The sequence below is a fragment of the Nelumbo lutea genome, chromosome 1 (genome assembly GCF_056320005.1).
Source record: "Nelumbo lutea isolate HS-2025 chromosome 1, American lotus-T2T, whole genome shotgun sequence".
In the NCBI taxonomy this organism is placed as follows: domain Eukaryota; kingdom Viridiplantae; phylum Streptophyta; class Magnoliopsida; order Proteales; family Nelumbonaceae; genus Nelumbo; species Nelumbo lutea.
Genome location: NC_142684.1, coordinates 164938921 through 164965000, shown reverse-complemented (window position 1 = coordinate 164965000; position 26080 = coordinate 164938921). Strand labels below are relative to the sequence as shown.

The window sequence follows — 26080 nt, the reverse complement described above, 5'->3', positions numbered from 1 at the left end:
CCGTTACCGAGGCTTTTGCTTCTGTTCAATACATAATGACTGAAGCTAACTTTGATTGGTTAATTCGATCTGTCATCGATGGTCGGCAAGTATGATGGTCCTAATGATGATCCTGCACGTATTTCGTGTGTACCTCACCGGTGGATTTAAAAAACCTCGCGAATTAACTTGGGTTACGGGTGTGATTCTGGCTGTATTGACCGCATCTTTTGGTGTAACTGGTTATTCCTTACCTTGGGACCAAATTGGTTATTGGGCAGTAAAAATCGTGACAGGTGTACCTGAAGCCATTCCTGTAATAGGGTCACCCTTGGTCGAGTTATTACGCGGAAGTGCTAGTGTGGGTCAATCCACTTTGACTCGTTTTTATAGTTTACACACCTTTGTATTACCTCTTCTTACTGCCGTAAACCCTTCTAAACTATTCTATCAATAAATGGGAAAAAGATTTATATGCAAGTTTAGTGGAATGTACATTTGAATATTAATAGAAATTCCAATGATATAAAAAACTTACGGTCCGTTTGGTTCACAGCCATAATCAAAATCAAAATCCTTTAGAATCAAAACCGGAATGGTCTATTCCCATACTTTATTTGGTACAAACAAGAATGAGAATGAAAATTGGAATAAGAATGGGATTTCATTCCTAAAGGAAGGGTAGGGAATGACCATTCCCTCATATGGGGGGTTGCCATTCCAACAGGAATAAGAATGGGATTCTGATTCCACTCAACCAAACAGTTGGAATCGGAGTAGCCCATTCTGATTTTAATTCTAGGCCTCAATTCCCATGAACAAAGTGGGGCCTTAGAGGTTGTTCTCTAATATGAATTTTTTTTTTTGTTACAAGTTCCAATAACAAAACACAAACAGTTCATTTGAAAACAAATTATTTTCTTAAAATGAGAACAACCTCAATATATATATATATATATACGCGCACTCACACTAGTAATTAAGCAAATGCGTTAGATGTGAAAAAATTTTCTTCATATTAATTATTTGAATTTTATATCATAGTTAAGATAAAAATTAAAAATTAACAAAAGTAATAATATGATTAAAAATAAACTTAAATTGTTTGAAGCAAATAACAATTATTATTATTATTATTATTAGGGTAAATTACAAAGACCCCTTTCCCTTAGCCTTTCTTGAAATTCACTGTTATAATATTTTTTAATTCTCATACTACCTTTGTAATAAATATTGGGAGAAAAACGCTGTTCATCTTCCTCCACCTCACAATACACGAACAGCAACTGCAGTAGATGTTGCAGCGGTGGTGGACTTCTAAAGTCCTCTCTCTCTCCCGATCTCACTTCTTCCCCTTCCCCTTTCTCTCCTCCTCTTTCTTCTTTCCGATTTCCTGTGTTTTCCGTTCATTGCAGTTGTAGGTGTTTATTATTGCTTTCTTTTCACATTTAGGCTTTTAGTTTCTTCCTCAGTTTCTTGTCCGTAGATTTTGATTGACAGAATTCTGGTTATCTATCTCTTTTTCTCGTTGTGGCCTGTGGATTCAATTGCCTCCCCCTCAAAGTCATACACACCCATCAGGCGATTTGGGCCTCTAGCTTGCTATTGCGAGAGAATGTAAAGGTTCTATTTCATTAAAAGCGAATTCCTTTTTCTTGTACAACGTATTAATTGTGACTTAGAACTAGAAGAAGGGGAAGAATAAGGGTTTTAGTGTTTCTTTCCCCCTTCACTTTTCTAAGATTTTTTTTTTTTGTCTTTTCTTCTCGCGGCCTGGTTTCTATTACCCACCATCTTCTGTAACTTTTTAATCTTCTATTACATGCACCATGTATGCTTGAATCTCTTTCTCTCTCTCTTTTTTATTGTCTATCCTTTGTATTTGGAATACGTGGGCGATTCCTGTTCTTTTGAGATGAAAAGATGATGATAGATCTTTCACTTTTTCCTTGGGTCTTGCATTTGGGTCATGATTTCTTGACATTTCCCCATTGGTTTTGTATTAGTTGTGTAAAAGGGCTTTCTTCGTAGTGTCCTACATGTGAATTATTTATTTCTGTTTGTCTTCCTCTGATTAATGAAGAAAAGTTGAGAGACCTTCTTTGTTTCCCCTTTGTTTTGAAGGAAATTTAGATGGAGGAGGGAGGTGAGTTCCATTGCTGGGGTGAACTAATACACGATGCTCTCGGGCTAATTTTCAAAAATCTCTCTTCAGGAAATTCTTACTGTGATTCCGAGGGCCTGCAAATCTTCGAACAGAGCAGTAATGGGTCCCTATTGCTGGCAAGAGATTGACATTAAGGAGTGGAGCCTCCAGTGCCAACCTAAGCAGCTAGATCGAATGCTTAAAATGCTCATCACAAGAAGCTACGGTTCCCTACGCAAACTGTGTATTTGGCCTTCCCAATGAGCCTCTTCTCTCCTTCATTGCAGACCAGTAACAAGACCACTTCTGTCCATTCTCCATTTAGATCCTAATTCCTGTTGGGCCCAGCCCATTATGGGATATTGACCCATATTATAGTCCACTCTCCTTCAGTCAACTGTTTTTTTCCAAAAATAAAAAACAAAAACAAAAACAAAAACTAGGGTTAGATTTTCTTTTGCGCGTGGCGTGTTGAAGAGAGAGAGGAAAAGAGAGAAATCGAAATAATATGCAGATTTCTCAGTGTGCAGAGTTCATCAAACGGCCGGAACTTTCCGATCCACCGTCCAATCAAACAGAAATTTGGACAGTAAGTAGATAACTCATTTTTTTCATTCTGAACGGTCGGATCTTTGATCGGAGCTCTGAATCGCTGGTTATTTGAGGTCGAACAGAAGCAACTCGTAGTTGTTTGGGAAAAGAAAATATTTCATGGCAGTCTTCATCAATTATTCTGATCAAGGGTCATTTGTGATTCGATTTGGCTGAAATTTGGTCGGATTGTTCGAAACTCACAGACCTACGATCGGAACGGTGGAGAAGGTCTCCATGTTGTGGCATGAACAGTAGCCGCGTTTGTGAGTTGTTCTGACTGTTATTTTTCACCGCTTTTGGTATTCTCGTTTGTATGTTTGAGAATCTGTATTTGCTTTAAGTTTGTGAGCATATTGTGGTGTTTGAATTGCTGTAATTGTTACCTCAAGTTATTAGTGGAGATTTTTTGTTGGGTCTCCTTGGCCCCGTGGTTTTTACCCTTCACATTGGAGGGGCTTTCCACGTTAAATATCGTGTGTGTCTCTCTTTGCTTGGCTTATGATTGTTTTTGTTGATATCTTGTTTGGAATTGTGATAGCTGAATATCTACAAGTTTTTATTTTTGGGAGAGAAATAGTTTGTGGATAAACTTAGTTTCTTCCCAACAATTCCTACCTTATCCAAAACTTAAATAGCCCCCTTGCAACTCATAGTCACAGACATATTTTAGATGATATTTATAGCGCTTTTTCATTGTGGTTCTTTGTTTTACTAGTCGATTTCTTGATTTGGGGTTTATTCTTATTTGTTTTGCAAGTTATGCATCCCATTAGACTTTGCAGCTGCCGATGAGTGAAATAAGTGATTAATGGTGGAACAGGTAGTAGGGAGGCTGTCTACCATCTCGTTCTTGGACCTAAGCTACTGTAAGAATATTGGTGCCCATGCATTAGAGGCGATAGGGAAGCACGGTAAGTTGCTGGTTGGGGAAGAAGAGAGATCGGGGGAGAGAGAGAGAGAGGGAGGACTTCGGAAGTCTGCCACCGCTGCAACATCTACTGCTGCTATTGTTCGTTGTGAGGTCGGGAAGATGAATAGTGTTTTTTCTGAATATTTATTACAAGGGTAGTATGGGGATTAAAAAAATATTATAATGGCGGATTTTAGCACAAGGCTAACGGAAGGAGGTCTTTGTCTCATGGTCATAGTACAAGGGGGTCTTTGTCACAAACCCCATAGTAAGGGGGCCCTTGTAATTTACCCTTATTACTATTATTATTACTATTATTATTGATGAGGGGTAATTTGGCATGACCTAATAAGTAAAGGTCACATGGACACAATCTGCCTGTAGAATGACAACTTAGCAAGGGGAGCCTAGTCAACAATTTATAGAGTTTAGAAGTTCGGCCACCCCGGCATAATGCCACCTCGGCATAAATTCACTTCGGCATAAGGTCAACTCGACATAGAGTCACCTCGGCACCTAATCAAGTTCAGGGCCTAGGAACCGAAGCACATGCAATCAATTCCAGAAGCTTCCCAGTAGACTCTGAATATCACGGGATCACGCCGCGTAACGGTAGGATTTATCCTCTCCCTGCCCGAATCGGCTAGTGATGATAAACTTCATTGACTGATATGTTACTCCCCGATTAAAGCAGAAATGAATCTCATCCACTCAGGCCACAGATCGCAGAACCATTTCGGGAGATCCATGATAGCTCAGTTATATAAGGGCATCAATCCCTCTAGGGTCCAAGTACGTGCAATTACTTAGATTTAAGCTCTTTAGCACTCAAATTTTAGCTTGCAACCACTACAAGAATACTGACTTAAGCATCAGAGCGACATTCCCGGGTCATCCACCCCGGTCCCTCTGATCCTTGTTTTAAAGTTTGATCCAATTCATCACATGAGTACGTCCAGGCAATCCCTCTAGCTAGGAGCTTCCATATCGCGCATCGTCAGTTGGCGTCGTCTGTGGGAAAAGATTGAAAGGTCAACCCAATCCCATTTACAATCTCAGACCCAGTTTCAACCTCAATGGCATACTCCAACCACAACAGGAAGAATGACATGAACATTACTGGGGGGAAAGAGCAGCAGATAGACGCTCCCCAAGGATCCTCGATGACTATCAGCCATTTCACCATCCCCCTAACTCACTCTCAGGTCCCATCACTATCCATATCACATATTACCCAATAGATGATTGTCCCGCTCCCCCAAGTGGATGCCATGTTCTCGGAGCCATCTGTGATTCCCCCTAGGTTTGAGTACTCCCAGTTTAGCGACCTCGTCCAAAGCGTTCGAACAATGCAAATTCATCAGTTTCAGCAATACTATTTTTATCAACAATATCAACAGCAGTTTCCACCATTGCAACCAAACCAACTGATAAATCATCATCAAGGGCAAATCTAAAACCGGAATCAGCACTGGGCTCACCAGAACGCCCGCCAGTCTCCCCCCCCTGGAGAGAGAACTTTGCAGGTACTGGTCCCTCCCTTGGGACAGACCCTGCCATGGGGTACAGTAGGCAATCGATGTACTCCCCCTGCTTCCTGAAGAGAGAGCTCAAGGGACAAGACCTGTTTACTAGAACAAGGTTTAATTTAATTCACTTGATCAGCAACATTAAATAACCCTTTGGTTAGGGTGTTAACCACTATTTTTAACCCGCTGTAGACCCACCTGTTGGTCGGACCATGCATTAAAATTATCACCCAATTATTATAATTCCGTTTTGGGTTAATCTCAAACCATATCTTTATTCAATAAAACTATTAATTTGGTCAACAATCCAATAACTCAGATGATTGTTGTTGAACCATTTGACTGCTGAACTATGTATACATAAAAACATCCACTTATGTCAATTTCCGTAGGCTCAGTTTGAAAGGAGTAATACAAATGCTTGTAGAGTGCAAAACCTTATTTTTTTATTATTTTGTATGTATTTTCACTGTAAATATTTGTATTTATATTCCTTCCGAACTGAGCCGTATGGACTAATTGATTAATTCAAACTCAGTCGGCTCCCAAATACATCAAATTACAATGCAACACGGGCCCAAATTGGACAAATCAGAGTTGACCTCAGGTTTGGTACAGGCTTGAACTTTAATTCAATACTTAGGGATGGGCCTGATTTAATTTAAACCTGGCCCAGCCAGTAGCAAATGGTCAGTCTGCAGGATGAGCTGAACCTTAGATGGTTGTATAAACTAGCTGGTTCAGTGGCGGTTCAAACTCAAAAACAACATCCACCTTTCTTTATTTTATTTTATTTTATTTTTTGTATTTGTACTCTTCCCGAACCAGCTGAAGCAGGTTATTATGATAACTTGGCACAGCCCAGTGCCCATGAGGACTTGACCGACAAGGTCCATGGACCTGGCACAGATATATAAATTTTTATTTTTAATTTTATTATATTATTTTATTTTAATTTTATTGTATTTTTTTAATTTCATTGTATTATTTCATATATAAACAATTGTATATATCAAAGTTTATATGAAATAAAATTTTAAGATTTTTTTATTCAATTGGTTATCTAATTCTTGTTAATTTATATTATTTTTTTAATTTTTCTAAAATATCGTTTAGGCCCACAGCCCGCTAGGCCTGGGAATTGGGCTACCTCGGGCTTCCCTCTTGGGGAATTCATGTAAGGAAGCCACAGCCTATTACAATGCAGGTGGCCCACAAAAATAGGCCATGCTAGCTTGGCCCAGCCCACATTACACATCAAATTGCACTATACATATTTGTATTTGTACACTTAACGCTCATTTCAAAAAAAAGTATAAATACAAATATATAATGTTCGGGTCATGGTCAAACTGGCCTTGCGAGACACGTGGCCCCCCAACTATCACCTTAACATGTCATCCTAACTCGGCCATGTCGGCACAGCTCGACCATGCCAATATAGCTTGGCCACGTCGGCCTAGCTCAGCCACGATGAGCTAGCTCGGCCAAGCTACGCTATTACTATGGCAGCCCATCTTATCTTTCCACCCACGTCAACTACGCATCATATGCATGAGAATGACTATAGATAAAAGAGGAATAAAGGAGACGATTCCACTAGGGAATGGGACTCTATTTGAATACCTCGACGGTTAACCTCATCCCGACAACCCCGGAAGCCTAAACCAACTAGAACATGGATCTTTGGCCATAAAAATGTACTCCATGCTCAAGGTAAGGGATCCAACTTCTAAGACCTACACAGCTACTTAGCTCGAATCGGCATCCTTATAGCTCAGCCCAACCATCCCTCCACCTCCTATTGACTTCAGCGTCGGAGTTCTTATCCAAGGATAACTCCTCGGGTCTCTGACTTCTATTTTCTTGATCACAGGTTTTGAGGCGCGGCTCGTCCTTGTAGCTCGGCCCCACCCTGCCAACAAGGTTTATCTGATCGCCCTCCTCGGTTTGTACACTACCTCGAATTGAGTAGCATCAGATTGGCACCGTCTGTGGGAAACATACAAAAAGCCTTTCCCAAAAATCTTTCATTCCTCACCATGCAATCAAGAAAGCGATCAAAATGCCCAAGAACTAGTCCGAACGATCAACAGGCCAATGCCCATCTCAGGAATCTCGACATCGCAGCCCTTCACATTAAGAAATTCCATAGCCTTCAGTCGTGGTTGATCCTGTAAAGTTCCTAGTAATGCAAGAGAGTCAATAAGATCTTCGAGATGATGTAGACAATAGGATGCGAGACACTGCATAGCCGGGTCGTCCCCCCTTACACCCCGACACGTACGAAAGACAATCCTCATCCCAAGGACCCCAAAACGTGCCATCCAGAAAGGAAGGGAGCATAGTCCAAGCGTGAGAAGCAAGACACAGTCATGATGCATAGCCGCACTACACCGCCACACTACACAATTGCACTACACAGTCATGCTACACCACCACGCTACACAGCCACGTTACACATCTGAATGACGCACAAACGACACATTGCACTAAATCAGCTGACCTACCAGCGAGAACGACACAAAACTCGATAGTGTATCACTGACTAAGACAACCGACTCAGCCGGCCTATAATGGCTCGAGCCCTTAATGCATAGCAAGTAGCTAGCTCGGTAGTGAATAGCCGAACATCTAACTTGGCTGATCAATGACCAGAGCACAAATCGGAGAAGATCGCTCCCTCCTTCGAAGCCAGAGGATGGTCACCGTACTCCATACTTCGATGACAAAACGTCGCAGAGCCAGCTGCACAATGGCTGACCCATGAAGGGCCCCAAAGGCTCTTGAGACTAGAAACCGAGTGTCCCAAAGATGAGACCTCGGAATATACTCTGGCCCCACTAGCCGGAGACTGAAGATTTCGGTCAACCCCAGACCTCGGCCAAGGTAAGACGGAGGAACCAACTCGTATGTATGCACACAAGTTCAAAACAACATAATTTCATGAAATTAAGCCATCAGTACAACTGATTAAAGCTGGGTGTACCGAGCTATCAAAGAAGAAAAAGACAAAAGAAGACAAAATTGTTAGGGCAACCCATAAATGTTCAATCTTCGGCAGGGCAATGAACAACAATGCCGACCAAGGGAAGCCGCGTTACACTTCAGAGCAATCCATAGTTACTTCTTTAACCACTCATCATCTTGGCCCAGCAAAGACCTTGTTGCTGCCAGCGGAAGCACTATGGAAAGCAAAAGCATGACGACCATAAATATTGAAGCAGCTCTCATCATCACCAGATTTCTTCCGTATGAAGCCATTCTTTTTTCGGATATAAACTGCAACTAAACTAGCTAACTACTGTGGATGAAATTTGAGGTCGTTGGGGTTTTCTGTTTTCAAATGGGATGGAATTCAATGGGAATTATGGGATCGATCCATGTATATATAATATGTTCATCATGTGAGTATTTCCTGGTTTACGCTTAAGAGACTCCTGCCGCTGCCGCAGGTGTTTTGAGTTCAAAGTTCCACAACGCGCGATAACGGTTCTTACGGTCATTTCTACGTTGTGTGTACGTATTTTTTAACAAAGAAAAGTGTTTATTACTTATTAGACGATCTACACAATTAATTTACCATAAATTTCGTCCTCTTGTTCCTCCTCTCTGCGTATTCTGCACTCACACCTCTTTCTTTCTTCGACAAGGCTAACTACAAATGTGGTTTTAGAAATATTATTCATCAGACTAATATGGAGAAGATATTTTACGATTCATTGTCATCTTTGTTCGATTTCATATTGAAACTTCAACTTGCCAAAGAAGAAATAAAGGGTTAATTAATTATAAGAATATAAGAAAAACGATGATGGAGGTTGCAAGTTAGCAAAACAGCAAAAGTGCCCGGGCCGTATAAAATTGGTGGTCAGCATCTCATCTCAGTGTTGAATATTGAATAATTACAATTTAAAGTTTCTACATATACATGTGCCTCACATCATCAATTTAACTGGTGATTAATTGTTTTTTTTTTCTTCAGGTTTTCTGACCATTAAGAAATCCCTTTATTTTTAATTTTGGAATACCCAAGGTTCAAAGTATTGATACGATATCGGTACTTAAAAATGGCTGAAACACTTATTTTTTTTAGTATTTTTTCAAACTTTGGTTTTTTGAAAGATTATAGGCTGTCTTTTATTATTAAAAAAGATGGGGATCCAAAACACCTGGAAACAGGCATTTTGATTTGTATCATTTGTAAAAAATACGATACAAAAAACTCGATACGGGGCATATCATATCAATACTTTGAACCATATATATATACCTAACCCATCCTTAATAGTACCTATTTATCAAAACCTATAAGGTTTAGATCGATGTAGAGTGATGTCTATATAACAAGTCCTATAAGCGTATGAGCAGGGCTTTTATTTGACTTGAAAATTGAAGGCATGGTTTAAAGTATATGGAAACATGCACCCAAATGTATCAAGAGGAGTGTATAGATATACTTTTCACTCCACACCTTTTATTTTTAGTAGGTTTTGAATGAAACCCTGCTGAAATGACCATTTTAAACATCTTTTATTTAAATATTATATGCATGTATATGTATTTAATAATATATATATGTATATGTTCAGGTCGGGTAGAAGTGAAAAACAGGCCATGCTGGGCCGGTATGGCATGGCCCGTGCAAAGTGTAAGTCTGGTCGTGCCGCCCATGGGCCATCCTGAGCCATGCCTCCCTCCCCTGGGATATTTTTGGGGTTGGCCCAACACAGCCTACAGCCCGAGCTCGACAGGACTGATCCGTGTGCAAAACCTTGGGCTAGGACGGGTCATGGAGTCGTATGGAGTACAATGTCAGTTCCCACCCCTTTTTGTTCATGTTTTAACTTTTATTAAGTTAAAAATAAAATATTAACTAATAGAGGTTTTACTATTTATTCTCATTGGGATCCACACTCTGAATACAAGACTGTTCATTTGTTATTGAAAGTGCACCCCCGCCCACATACTTTGAGTGCAGGAGATCCGAATTCACAAAAATCATGATAGATATAAGAGAATGCTTGAACCAGGAATAATAGAGCATACATGAATACACAAATTTGTTATTGAAAGTGCACCAACCGTCCAATTTACTCAGGTCTCATATATAGCATTAATTATTAAAAATAGAGCATACATGAATACACAAATTTATTCTTCGAATTAATTGGTTGGAGGGCTTAATAATAATTATTGGTCTCACATATACACCATAAGATTTTTATAATAATTATTGGCCTCTAATTATGTGTTCAAATCAAAGTTAAACCAGCCATGTATAATTATTCATTGTTGTTATTTCAAACACATATCTAAGTGTCATTAGGCATCACTACATAAGACGAATTGAAGTGGAAATGTAACGTAACTTTCAAACACAGGGAAAGCTACATATATTCCCATGCAGGTAACTCCATCGATCTAAAAGATGGTACATAATTAAATAAAGGATGGAATTTGGATAACTCAATGTCTAAACAAAGAATGCAACGTTCAAACACCATGAATTCGACCAAGTTGACATGCAACACATCAACGTACCTGCAATTTTGTGGTGTAAAATTGTACGCATCTAGTGCAACCACATAAGATTTGAACAAATTAATGGAAATGGAATATTATATATGGAAGAGAGTGTTCCAATTAATACAAATTAATTACAATATGATCAATTTGAATTCAAATAATCTGATATGGAATACAACTCTTTTGAATATTTGGATATTGGCAGCAAAAAACAAAAACAAAAAAGTTTACTCGGAACATCTTTTATTTACCATTCACAATATATATACGTAGGATCTTTTAAATTTGCCATATATATATATATATATATTCCTCGAGAGGAAGCTAAGACTTCAATTTGGAGCTAGCTAGGAGCATTAATTCCTATATAGCTACATCGATCGATCTTAATTAATTATATAATCACCCTCTTCCACATATTGGATTGTGTGTCCTACATGGAGGCCCTGGCACTGGGCCTCTCGGGAGGGACTGGAATTGGAGCATAATAACTTCATTTAACCTTTGATGATGATGATGATCTCCGTTGAGAGGTCTCGCCGCTGCTGCAAGCAGAAGGAATAATAAAGAAAGTAACAGGAAGAAGAGAGTGATTGAAGCTCTGCACACGACGTTGCTTCTATGGCAACCCATATCTTGTTATATATGAACAAATAAGCTGTTTCTTCGCAGCTGAGATGGAAGCTAAATTTTGTTTCAAAGGGAGTATAAGAATGGGCGGCCGGATGTTAACTATCTTGGCCCTGGTTGATAAACAATTGAATAAAGAGTGTGGTTATATATATAGAGAGAGAGATATTTGATTTCCCAAGTTAATTAATTAACGTACGTTTTAGAGGAATGGATCCAGTATGAATCTTTCAACACTCTGAAAATTAACCAAATCGTGTGTTTTGGGTTTTCTCTAGCTTTTGATCTTTATTACTAACTGGCCGTATTTTCTGATGCATATGCAGTTGGTCCAACAAACGTGTCCTTGTGTTTTTCCTCGTCTATAACCCAATTTAAACTGCAGTTCATTTTGAATGTCAGCATCATTGAATGCTAGGGCTGACCCAGCCCTTGTATTATTTTTATTTGATTTTTCCTTGGCATAGAAATTAGGTAAAGCTTTGGTTCTTAATCCCGGGGTACGTACAGATGCAAATTAAACAAAGTCGAAATAAATCAATTATAATATGTGTTTAGTATATGATCGGCCTTTTCCCAAACTTACTTCGGGATGTGGTCGCGGTTTAGATTTTTCTTTCACCAGATATCTCCCCCCATCAATATCACCATTAAAAGAATACTAATTACCCTAAAATTTTCACAAGTTATACATTGTGACTAATTTATATTGTGATTTGTAACTTTTGTCAATACTAGTAATTAAGCGTGTATGTATTTTATACATTGCAAATTAAATATAGATAATGATAATGATATAATAATGTCTCTAAGATTTTTATAAATACATATTTTTTATTTTTTTGTTTTAATTATTAATTGATGGGGTGCAAATTGTAAAATTCAAATTTAATTACATGAACACTTTATCCAAATATGTGACAATCAGATCGAGTTGTGTATCATTTTTTAAAAGAATTGTAATATTTAAATAGAGGGAATTGAATGAGTTGAAAAGTAGTAATTCAATTTATAAATCTTACAATTAAATAGGGACTAAATTCAAATATGAATGTTTTAGTTAAAACAAAGTTCCAAATCTTATTCATACTTTGTAGTGTAAATATAGAATTATAAATGTGCTCAATTTTGTTTTTTATAATATTTACATTTCTGTATGTAAAAGTAATTTTGATATGTCATACTTACTTTTTGTTTAATATGATAATTATATAATAATATACATGCTCCCGAATGTTTTTTTTTGTAAAATTTATGTATTTATTTCATTTTTATATTTTTATATTTTATTAATTTTTATTATTTATTTATTACATTAAATGTTAACACATTTGACCTAAAAGTTGAACTATTGATCTTTGTCAAACAGTAAAATACTTTCATTTTTAATCAGTTCTAAATTGTGTATTCTATTTTCATTATCAATAAAAAAATAATATTTATCACACTTTTTTCATTAGATTAACAAAAATATCATAAATGTGCCTAATTTTTCTACATTTTTGTAATTTTCTATATGTATTTTGTTTTTAGAAACTTTATTGCCTAACTATGACTTCATAGGTTTATCATGATTCGGATATATGGTTGAATTGCTTAGCCACCTCTTGAATAAAGAATGGTATTGTTTATGAATCAATTTTAAAATATGTAAATTTATATTGTTAAAAACATTGACATAGATCTAATTAGTAGCATTAATTAGTGAAAAATAAACTAAGTGTAGAATTTAATAAGAGAAAACGAGAGTAAATACATTCAATATATGACTTAATAAGAGGGGATTAAATGAGGTAGAAAGTAATAATTGAAGTTACATTTTCAACCCTTAAAATTAGAGATGGACTAAATAGACAAATATAGGTGTTTTAGTAGCCATTAAAACTATAATAAAATGACATTTATACCATTTCTTAAACAAAAAAATAGAAAGTAATTTTAGTCAAAAGAAAAAAACTTTCACTCTTCATCCACACTTTCATATATAATATAAATAGACATAGATTTGGATATATACCTTTTCAAGGAAGCAAAGATTAGAGACGTAACTACTCTTGAAATTTTATGGTCGTTGCTATATTTCTCAGAAAAAAAATATTATAACATTTTAGTCAATTCATAGGGTTGATGAACAAATTATCGGAAATTGGGTATATTTGGTTGGGTCGGATTTGGGTTGAATTCCAACCCATCAATCTATTGATGACTCATTTAGTGAAGCTTAATGGGTTGGATTCAACCCCAACCCCCAATTCAACCTATCAATCCTTAACAATTTAATAATTTTAGTTTTATGAAAAGGTATTTTAAATGTTAAATCCAAACTTTTTTTAATAGCATATCAAAATATAGCCCATTAGTAAAAGTCATTGTCTTACTCTTTCTTTTTGGTAATATCTAGGTTGAAGTCAACCATCTTACTGACCTTGCCAAAACCAATGACCGATCTTTTCACTATCTTAACACATCTAATTGGACCGATGCACTAAACTGTTAACCCTATCCATTGTCGAACAAACCAGCCACATGAACTGTCAAACTGTTTACTAACTCAATCCATGGATCAGAAGGTAGATATTTGATTATCATATTTTGTATTTTTCATCACTAATAATAATTCATTTTTATCATGTTTACTTTTGTTTAATATTTAATAAGATGAATATACAATATTAGAAATATTCTCATTTATTTATAATTTTTGTATTTTATTTATTCTATAATTTTTGGATAGGGGATAATCTTAATCCTATCTACAGATTAAATTAGTTTTCTCCTGATTTTATAAGGAGGTTACCATATTCAAATCTGATTTGAATTTGGTCTCCTAGAGTGGATAAGGGCATAAACCCAATCTTTTTAACTAACATTAATCTCAGATTCGCCCCATGAATAGGTGATCATATCAGCCCAGTTTGAAATGGGCTTTTGGCCCATTAAGTGTTCAGGGTTTAACTAGTTTCCAATCTACTGCCCAGTTGGGCTTCTTTGTATGGCGTGGGACCCAATGATTGATCTACACACCAGCCATGGGTTCGGCCCACCCTTTATTATAAAGTCCAGCCGAATTCACTGAAAAACTCAATGCCCCCCTTGAGCCCATCACATGGACCATATGGACCCAATACTTACATTAAGTGGTCCTTGGGCCAAGCCATCTTATAAAAACCCAAGGACTGTAGGCAAGTGCAAGATTAGCCCATCAGGTATTATCCTAAATGATCTTACACTTAACCTTTCAGCTCTTAATGATCAAGCACTGCCCGGCAAGAGAAAACATCTCCCTCGGCTGCAAGGAACAGTGCCGCACTCTCTACTCACATGGATCCCAGGAATTAAAACCTTTTGCAAATCTTTTGAAATTGTACATATACATATATATATATATATATATATATATATATTAATTTTGCAAAACAAAATTCCAACGATTGAAATCAACTGCCAGCAGTTAGGTTTCCATTAGAGAGAGTGCATTCCCGATCATTATCATTGTCTAACAAATGGGCTGATCCTATCACTATGATCACTCACTTAGATGAATTCTCAGACTGACCCAACATGTTTAGGTTTTGACCCCCACTAAGGATCTCACTGATTGACATATCAAAGACAGTCCGATCTGACACCTAGTGATGTGTCATAATTGAGTCCAGGGGTCAGGTGTAACTTTCCAGTTTTGCCCATCAGTATCAGCCTTGGTAGGATAAATCTCCCCAGACTTATCCAATGGCTGTGAACATTTAAAAGTAACACAAGTTTCTATAAGTGTCAAGTTTTAAGGTCTTACACAGAATTATACCAAACAACATGAATCAAAATGCACTTTAAATTATTTCCACTAAATAACAAAAGTACATCAAATCAGATTGAAGCTCAGGGCATACAAAACTGTCTAACAGCTCCCACTTGCACTTAGGTCCAATCTGTTGTGTGTCAGTGGCTTAGTCAATGGGCCTGCCACATTATCCGTTGATGCTACCTTCTGAATTAGGATGTCCCCTCTACCAACGATCTCCCATAGTACATGGTACTTCCTCTCGATGTGCTTTGACTTTGAGTGAGCCCAAGGCTCTTTATCCTGAGCAATCGCTCCATTGTTGTCACACAACAACGGCAATGTACTCGGCCTTGGTTGTGGAATTTGTAGTGGACCTCTGTTTGCTGCTTTTCTAGCAAATAGCACACGATCCTATCATGAAAACATACCTAGATGTAGACTTTCTATCATCTGGATCCGACTGGAAATCGACATCGGTATACCCTAGAACTTATAGTGAACCATCGTCAAATACCGGGCAAAACTCTTTTGTCCTTCGAAGGTATATAAGTATGTTCTTTACAGCAGTCCAATGCTCCTGGCCTGGGTTGGCCTGGAATCTGCTTACCACACTCACCACCTGAGCTATGTCCGGGCAAGTGCACAGCATGGCATACATGATGCTCTCTACGGCTGAGGAATAGGGAACGTCTTAATGCCCTCAATCTCCTCAGAAGTCTTAGGAGACCTTTTCTTGGAGAGAGTGACTCCATGTCTGAAAGGAACGTTTCCTTTCTTGGAGTTCTCCATGCTATACCTTTTGACAATTTTGTCAATGTAAGCAGCCTGGGATAATCCAATTATCCGCTTTGATCTATCTCTATAGAGTCGAAGACCCAGTATGTATGAAGCTTCTCCAAGATCTTTCATAAAGAACTGCTGTGATAGCCATACCTTGACAGAAGTCAACATTCCTACATCATTCTCAATGAGTAAAATATCGTCCATGTACAATACCAAAAAGGTAATCTTATCACCACTGGACTTCCTGCAAACACAAGACTCATCCGGATTCTACTCAAAGTCAAACGTTTTGACGGCATAATCAAAATGGATGTTCCAACTCCTAGAAGCCTACTTAATTCCATATATGGATCTATTGAGTTTACATACCATGTGTTCCTGACCAGCAACAATGAAGCCTTGTGGCTGCTGCATGTAGATATCTTCATTACGGCTAGTAGGACCCTAATGGATTTAAGCATGGCCATGGGTGAAAAGGTTTCCTCATAATCGATGCCTTCTTTCTGAGTATACCCTTTCACCACCAAGCGAGCTTTATAGGTTTCAATTTTGCCATCAGGGCCCTTCTTCCTCTTATAGATCCATTTGCAACCAATTGCTTTTACCCCGGAGGGCGGATCTACTAGAATCCAGACTTCATTGGTCTCTATCGAGTCCATCTCAGCTCTCATGGCCTCCACCCGCTTCTGTGAATCTATGTCTATCATAGCTTCCACGTAAATCACAGGATCCGCTTCACTAGTCAAGGCTTCCACTAGGTAACTATCTTGGTCATAACCATATCGAACTGGTGGTCTGGATACCTAGGTGGACCTTCTAGGTTGGTCACTACCTGGAACTTGTGGGACATCTCCTACTGCTCCTAAGCTCTCCTCATCAAGAACTATTTCCTAATAGTGAGTGTCCAGCATGTATTCGGATTCTAAGAATTGGGCGTTTCGGCTGCAGAACACTTTCTGCTCACTTAGGTCATAGAATAGATAACCCACTGAATCCTTTGGGTAGCCTATAAATAGGCAACGACCGGTTTTGGATTCCAACTTGTTCGCACTTGTTCTTTTAATGTGTGTAGGACAACCCCAAATCTTCAAGTGTCTCACACTTGGCTTCCTTCCGATCCATAGTTCATATGGAGTTTTCGGAACTAATTTGGTTGGAACCCAATTCAGCACGTAGATAGCAGTCTCTAATGCATATCCCCAAAAGGATGTGGGTAATTCTAAGCGTGCAAGAAGTGACCGGACCATGTCCAACAAGGTCCTATTCCTCCTCTCTGAAACACCATTGAGTTGAGGTGTAGTAGGAGGATCTAGTTGTGACACTATCCCATTTTCCTTTAAGTAGTCCCTGGATTCGTCAGAGAGATACTCACCACCTCGATCTAATCGAAGGGCTTTAATTTCTCTCCCTAACTGTTTATCGACTTCCTGTCTAAACTCTTTGAACTTTTCAAAGGATTCAGACTTGTGTCTCATTAGGTACACGTAACTATATCATGAAAAATCATCTGTAAAGGTGATGAAATACACGTGTTGATTCTGTGTCCTAACACTCAGGGGACCACATACATCAGTATGCATTAGGTCAAGTGTGCCTCTAGATCTTTCAGGCTTACCGTCAAATGGCCGCTTAGTCATCTTACCTTGAAGGCAAGGCTCACAAGTGGGAAGATTTTCTACGGTTAGAAAATCCAAAGGACCATCCTTTACCAGCCTTGTGATTCGGTCAATACCGATATGGCCAAGTCGGTAATGCCAAAGGCACGTGGGATTTACTGTATCACGATTCCTTTTCTTGCGATTTTTGACCAACATAGTTTCGGTTAGGTTAGTTTCCAGAGAAGGATGTAGAACATAGAGACCGTTCTCCAGTTCCCCGCATGTGATGAATTTGTTATTTCATTTAACAGTAATCATATTACTAAAATAAACAGTATATCCATCATCACACAATTTAGAAACAGAAATTAAATTTCTTCTCAAGTTCTGTACATAAAGACAATCTTTAAGTACAAGGACTCATTCTCTAAAAACTAATTCTATGGTTCTTATTGCCGCAACTGCAACACTTGCAGTCGTTCCCAAAAATAGTGTCACTTCTCCTTCACTCAATCTTCTGCTAACTTTGAACCCCTGTAGTGAGTTACACGCATGAGTTGAAGCCCTGGAGTCAACACACTAGGACACAAAAGTAAATAACATATTAGTTTCTATGACATAAGTTTCGATGTTACCTTTCTTAGATTCCAGGTAGGTAGGACAGTTCCTCTTCCAGTGGCTAGTCTGCTTGCACAAATGACAGACATCAGATACCTTGTTCTTCTTCTACTTCTTGGGTTTGGTAGCTTTCTTCTGGGGCTTCTTTGCCTTTCTCTTTTTCTTGCCCGATTTGTTAGCTTCAGCAAGCATAACCACAGGCTCATCTTTCTTGAGTAGATCCTCGGCCCTCTGCAACATATTGCTAATTTCCTGGACGTTGACATTTAGCTTATTCATATTGTAGTTTATTGTGAACGCATTGATGGAAGAGGGCAAAGAATTCAGGATGGCATCCACTTGCATGCCAAGATCTAGCCCGGATCCAAGAGCTTCGAGTTCGTTAATGTATCCCATCATCCAAAGACAATGGTCATGAACTTTCTGCCCTTTGGACATCTGCGCAGTAATGAACAATATGTCCTTGGCTAGTTCGATCTGATTGAACTGCCTTTGTATTGAGTTGTCTAATGAGGCAATGACAAAGCAGCATGCTAGGGAGTTCTTGTCCTCCCAATCTTGGTAGTCCCTCCTACGGGCCTCAGAAGTGTTAGACAGTTTTGTATGCCCTTAGCTTCAATCAAAATTGATGTACTTTATGAGTTTATTGTAAATGAATAAAAGTGCATACTTGATTCATGTTCCCTTGGTATGTTTCTGTGTAATACCCTTAAACTGGACACTTATTGAGACTCGTGTTAGTTTAGAAAGTTCACAGCCAGTGGGTCGGTCTGGGGAGACCTATCCTGACAAGGCTGACACTATGGTGCCATCAAGTCGGTTGAGGTGGCTTGTCTCAGATACCGGGGTGAGACCCCAGGCACATACAGTGTGGGATTAATTGAATCTTTGAACTGGACCAGATTTCCAGTATTGCCCTGGACCTTGGAGATTGATGGGCAAAACTGGAAAGTTACACCCGACCCCTAGACTCGATTATGATACTGCTATAGGTGTCGGATCGGGGTGTCTTTGATGTACCAATTAGTGAGATCCTTAGCGGGGGTCAAAACCTAGGTATATTGTGACAATCCGAGAATTCATCTGAGTGGGTGATCATAGTGACAGGATCAGCCCCTTTGTCGAACAAAGGTAATGATCGGGGATGTGCTCTCACTGTTGGAAACCATATTTTCTGATGCATATGCAGTTGGTCCAACAAACGTGTCCTTGTCTTTTTCCTCGTTTATAACCCAATTTAAACTGCAGTTCATTTTGCGGTTTATATTTTTTATTTCTTAGTTTTTATTATTAATTGGATACAGATTGTAAAATTTAAATCTAATTACATGAATACTTTATCCAAATATGTGATAATTAGATCGAGTTGTGTATCATTTTTATTCATTTATTAAAAATATGTAATATTTAAATGGAGGTAATTGAATGAGGTGAAAAGTAGTAATTCAATTTATAATTTAAATTTTACAATTAAATAGGGACTAAGTTCAAATATGAATGTTTTAGTTAAAACAAAGTTCCAAATTTTATTCATACTTTGTAGTGTAAATATAGAATTATAGATGTGCTCAATTTTCTTTATAATTTCTGCATTTCTATGTGTAAAAGTAGTTTTGATATGTCATACTTACTTTTTGTTTAATATGACAATCATATAATATTATACATGCTCCTGATTTTTTTTTTTTTGCAAAGTTTATGTATTTATTTTATTTTTGTATTTTTTATATTTTATTAATTTTTATTATTTATTTATTACATTAAATGCTAACACATTTGACCCAAAAGTTGAACTATTGATCTTTTTCAAACAATAAAATAATTTCATTTTTAGTCAGTTCTAAATTATGTATTCCATTTTCATTATCAATAAAAAATAATATTTCACACTTTTTTAATTTGATTAACAAAAATAGCATAAATGTGACTAATGTTTTCTACATTTTTGTAATTTTCTATATGTATTTCTTTTTTATAAACTTTATTGTCTAACTATGACTTCATAGGTTGATCATGATTCGGATATATGGTTGAATTGCGCAGCCACCACTTGGATAAAGAATGGTTTTGTTTATGAATCAATTTTAAAATATGTAAATTTATATTGTTAAAAACATTGACATAGAACTAACTAGTAGCATTAATTAGTGAAAAATAAATTAAGTATAGAATTTAATAAGAGAAAATGAGAGTTAATACATTCAATATATGACTTAATAAGAAATGATTAAATGAGGTGGAAAGTAATAATTGAAGTTATATTTTCAAACCTTACAATTAGAGATGGACTAAATAGACAATATAGGTGTTTTAGTAGCCATTAAAACTGTAATAAAATGACTTTTATACCCTTTCTAAACAAAATAATAATAATTTTATGGTCATTGCTTTGTTTCTCAGAAAAAAATATATTATAACATTTTGGTCAATTCATGGGGTTAATGAACAAATTATTGAAAATTGGGTATGTTTGGTCGGTTGGATTTGAGCTGAATTTCAACGCATCCATTTAACCCATCAATCTATTGATGACCCATTTAATAAAGATAAATGGATTGGATTCAACCTATCAATCCTTAACAACTTAATAATTTAAATGTTAAATCCAAATTATTTTTAATAGCATATCAAAACATAGGCCATTAGTAAAAGTCATTGTCTTACTCTTTCTTTTGGGGAATCTAGGTTGAAGTCAACCATCTTACTGACCTTGCCAAAACCAATGACCAAGTGTCAACGGTTTAGTGTAAGCCGATCTTTTCGCCAACTTAACACAACTAATTGGACCGATGCACTGAAATGTTAACCCTATCCACTGTCGTACAAACCAGCCACCTGAACTGTCAAACTGTTTAGTAACTCAATCCATGGATCAGAAGGTAGATATTTGATTATCATTTTTTGTATTTTTTCATTAGTAATAATAATTCTTTGTTATCTTGCTTTTGTTTAATATTTAATAAAATGAATATACAATATTAGAAATATTTTCATTTATTTATAATTTTTTTATAATTTTTGTATTTTATTTATTCTATAATTTTAATTTAATTATAATATCACATATTGATTCATTTGGTTTGAACAAATAAATCATGGACTCACCACCTAAATAAGGAAAGTGGCTATATTTTCAAAGTTGAACGAGTAACTATAATGGAGTGTTCATTGTTTGGTTTAAACCATAAAATCAAACCGGACCAAATCAAATTTGCGATTTGGTTCAGTCTGGACCTATAAACAGTTTCGTTTGATTTCATATTTTTCTAAATTGTGATTACTGTTTTGGTTTGCTCACTCCGCAAAAATTGGTAATGGTTTGAACTGTATCCAATCCACCCCTCCTAAGACCCCATGTAGCTGGGAGCCTGGGAACCAACGCTTGGGTACTATCTTTTTATGTATACTCTAATAATAATTTATATCTTTGATTTTAGTAAGTAAAAATAAATCTAAATGGCTTGACAAAAACGGTATGAGTTTACCAACCTAGTTTTAGAAAAATATTTTAGTCCAAATACGGCTATAAAGGTTTTGAAAATGGCTAAAAAAATAAGAGCCCTTGAAATTTAACTGTCAAATTCACTCGGAGTTTCATATATATCATTATTAAAAACAGGGGTGCATGCATGAAAATTCAAATTTATACATTGAATTAATTAGTAGGCACACGATTTTAATTATAATTGGCTTTTAATGTATTTTAATCAAGGTTAAACCGGTCGTGGTTTAGTAATTTTATTATTTTAGTTTTAAATTAGTCAGAACCCGTGCGATGTATGAGATTTTTAACGGAATTGCAAATTAGAGTTAATGGGCTTTTAAAGAGCCCTATATACTTATAAATACTCTACCCACAAAAATTCAGCCCAAAATACCTTTATTTGCCCCTACATTACACCAAGATTCCCATTCAAAGTTTTACATTGATTGGATCAGATCCTTTCCAAATTTGGCCAATCTCAGTATAATTGGGCCAATCTGACCCTACCAATCAAATTCAAATCTGGTTTTCTTGTTCTTGTGAGGCATCGCCGCTCTCCTCAGTGAGTTGCACAGTTACTGACAGTTGGTTGGGGACAGTGGGCTCATCAAACTACACTTCCATGCCATGCAGACTACAAAATATAAATATAAATGATGGTACAAACATTTGAAGTTAAACCGGCCCATAGTTCCAAATGAAGAATTTAACACCATAGTTCTAAACACCATGCATTCGATCTAGCTGATGGCAATTGCATGCATCATGATTGAAGAATGTATCTGCTGCAATTATGTGGTGTCACTTGGTAGCACCATAACACAAGATTTGAACAAATGAAAAATGGAAATTGCCAATGAATAAAAATTACAATTATATATCTTTTTGAACAACTTTATTTGGATATTGTTAATATAAACTGAATAACAAATACATCTTTTATTTATCATTTGCAAATAAATATCGTAATATGATCTACTAAAGTTTTGCCTTGGCAAGTGGCTCACTAGCTATTCCTCCTGGGAGGAGTACTATTATTAATTCCTAGCTACATCCATCTTTATTATAATTACCCTGATCAACATTTTGGATTGTATGTGATACATGGAGTTCCTGGAACTGGACCTCTTTGGAGAGACTGGAATTGAGGCATAATAGCTCCTTTTGACCAGTTGGGATCTCCGTCCAGGAGAGGTCTCGCCGCTGCAACCACAAGGAAAAAACAAAGCAAGATGATGAGGAGAGTGACTGCATTAGTTCTCGACACATTTCTACATCTGCTGTGGCAACCCATTTCTTGTTAGTTGTTATCAACAAATAAACTGTTTCCTGCAAAATAGTGTGGATTAATTAATGTAACTTGAATCTTGTGGATGAACGGTGAAAGCAAAATTTGGTTTTGCAGAGGGAGGGGATCGATTCTGTAGATGTGAAAGTAAGAATGGGATGTCAAATGCCTGGATGATAAAAAATTGTAAGAAGGGAGGAGTTATTTATAGATTTCATTTCTGGGGTTACACCCTTACACCCTGCTTAACGTTTTAGAGAAAACGGATGCAGTACGAAGCTTTGATCACTATTCTTTAAAAATCAAATCGTGGGTTTTGGGATTACCAACCTTCTTTTTTTCTTCTTCTTTTGATTTGATCTTCGTTATTAAATGGGCTTAACTCTTAAGATATTTTTTTGTTTCGTACGTGTTTTCTAATGCAACTGGAACAACAATGTCAACAAACGTGCCCTTGTGTTTTGCTCCAACCCAATTTAAACTCCAGTAGTTTTCCAATATTGACCAAGCCCTTGGATTTTTCTTTGTTTTATATATTTCCGGTCTATTGGTCGTAGACCACAGGTAAGGGTTAGACTGTTAGAGATAGATGTAAAATACTCTCTGATGTTGCCCAGCAGATCTAATATTTATCCCCTATCGATAATAGAAATACTAATTTTCCATGTATAAATTTTACAATCTCCTCGCAGTTAATTAATAAAATAAATAAATAAATAAATATCCAATATATATAATTAAATATTTATTTTCTAGAGTAATAAGTTGCAATCGTTCGATCTTAATTTTTTTTGGTGTTCTAGTTTTATTTCTTAAAAAAATCATCAATTATAACATTTTGCACGGTCAGTCTCATAAGGTTAATAATAAAACAGTTCTTCTCAATACGATTGGGCGGTCCATCTCGAGAAGATTTTCCGTTGGGCTTCTGTCACGTATACATGACTTTCCCAGTTCAGCGGGCAACCATTCAAGTCTCCATCACATAGGTCAAAACGATGATGTTATAAAATTAAATAAAAATAATAAAATAATAAGATTACATAAAATGTATAAATTTTGTTGAAAATATTGGTTCATCACATATCAATGAAAATAAGCATAATAAATAATTATTATTTTTATAAATAATTAAAATTTCCAAAAAATAAGATGGATATCCAACCTTTGACCTGCTGACAGTAGAAATGCTTCGGCAGTTCAACTGATCAAGTACTAGTTAACCAAATCAACAGCTTTTTGAAGGTAGCGGTTAAGTGGTGAAACGAACCCGATTTCTGACTTGTTGATGGATTGACCAGTCCAAGTAACTGGTTTGACCACAGATTAAATCCATTGGTTCTGATGCTTAAGCCTTCCAAACTTGGATTTATAGGATTTTTTTTTGGTTGTTTAAGAAGAAATATTATCTTTTTTGAATAAGAGATCTATCAACCAACATTCATACTTTTTCTAGTTCAGTTTAATTTAATTGAGAAGCCTGCTTTCTTTAAATCGTTTTTAACCGATTCTATCAAGAAATTGGGCTAAGAGGCATTCTAATATCTAATGGTTAATGATGTGCAATCTAGAAGCCCCCTCGTGTCTAGTGACTCTGACTCTGACTTGAACGTTTACCTGGCTCGGCCAAATTGATATAAGGATGACTGAACTGATGTATGCTGCAAAGAGAAAAAGGCGAGAGTGGCTAGGTGTCATTTCCCCAGGGAGGGCACTCCAATGCTTAAGTCGGAAGGTGTTTAGTTCTCTGAGAAATTGAGAGAGCTTTAGAATACTCAGTGCGCATAATTTTTCAAGTGGGAATAGGTGCCTTTTATAGGCATTAGTGCTCAGGATCCCCTTGGTATAAGCTCCTTGTGGAGCTGTTTCCATTTTATCTAGCGCATTAATGCACTAATTGCAAGATCCCCATGGAGGTTTCGATCAGCCCAAGTAAAGTTGAGGCGTGCGATATGGTAGGCCATTCTAACAACCGAGACATTGGCGCTTTTGGTGGCACACTAGTGGGGGTGGTTAGCGAGCTCTTCCACGCAGGTCATCTTGAATCTCTATAGCTTGACCAGCTACTAGGACAGGTTGTTGTAATCTTACAGGGTCTACTAGTTCGATCTTACTGAGGTGGAGGTCGGCTTATGTTAGACAGTGTATGCCCTTAGCTCCAATCAAATTGATGTACATTATGACATTTATTGTAAATGAATAAAGTATATATTTGATTCATGATATAGTGGTGTGTTTCTATGTAATACCCTTAAACTGGACACATAATGAGGCTCGTGTTAGTTTAGAACATTCACAACCGTTGGGTAAGTCTAGGGAGATTTATCCTACTAAGGCTGACACTGATGTGCCGCCAAGTGTTGGGGGGGCCTGTCTCAGCTGCCAGGGTGACACCCGAGGTACATGCAGTATAGGTTTACTTGAAACACTGAACCAGACCAGATTTACAGTGTTGCCCTAGACCTTGGTGATTAGTGGACAAAACTGGAAAGTTACACCTGACCCTTAGACTCGATTATGATACTGCACTCGGTGTCTGATTGGGTTGTCTTTGATATGACAATCAGTGAGATCCTTAGCGGGGGTCAAAACCTGGGTATGTTGGGACAGTCCGAGAATTCATCTGAGTGGGTGATCATAGTGACAGGATCAGCCCTTTTGCCGGCCAAAGGTAATGATTGGGGATGTACTCTCTCTGATGGAAACCAAGACTATCGGCAGCCAATTTCAATCGTTGAAATTTGTTTTGCAAAATATATTTTATGTACGGATATAAATATATATTATGGTTTCAAAATGTTTGCAAAAGTTTTAATTCCCGGGATCCATGTGAGTAGAGAGCGCAGCACTGTTCCTTGCAGCCGAGGGAGAGATCCTCTCTTATCGGGCAGTGTTTGATCATTATGGGCTGAAGGGTTAAGTGTAAGACCATTGAGGGTAATGCCTGATGAGCTAATCTTGCATCTATCTGCCCACAGTCCCTGGATTTTTATTAGGTGGCTTGGCCCATGGACCACTTAGTGTAAGTGTTGGGCCCATTAGGAGTCCATGTGATGGGCTTCAGGGGGTTTACTGTCTTTTTAGTGAATTCGGCCAGGCCTTGTAATAGAGGCTGGGCTGAACCCATGTGGCTGATGTGTAGATCAATATTTGGGTCGCATGCCATACAAAGAAGCCCAACTGGGCAGTGGTTTGGAAGTAGTTTGAGCAC

At 37.2% G+C, this 26080-nt stretch overlaps 1 pseudogene; it reads left to right on the top strand.

Moving 5' to 3' along the window:
• The first annotated feature begins 2112 nt into the window (after positions 1 to 2112).
• Positions 2113 to 26080, top strand: part of LOC148878902 (F-box protein FBW2 pseudogene) — a 70573-nt pseudogene continuing 46605 nt past the window's right edge.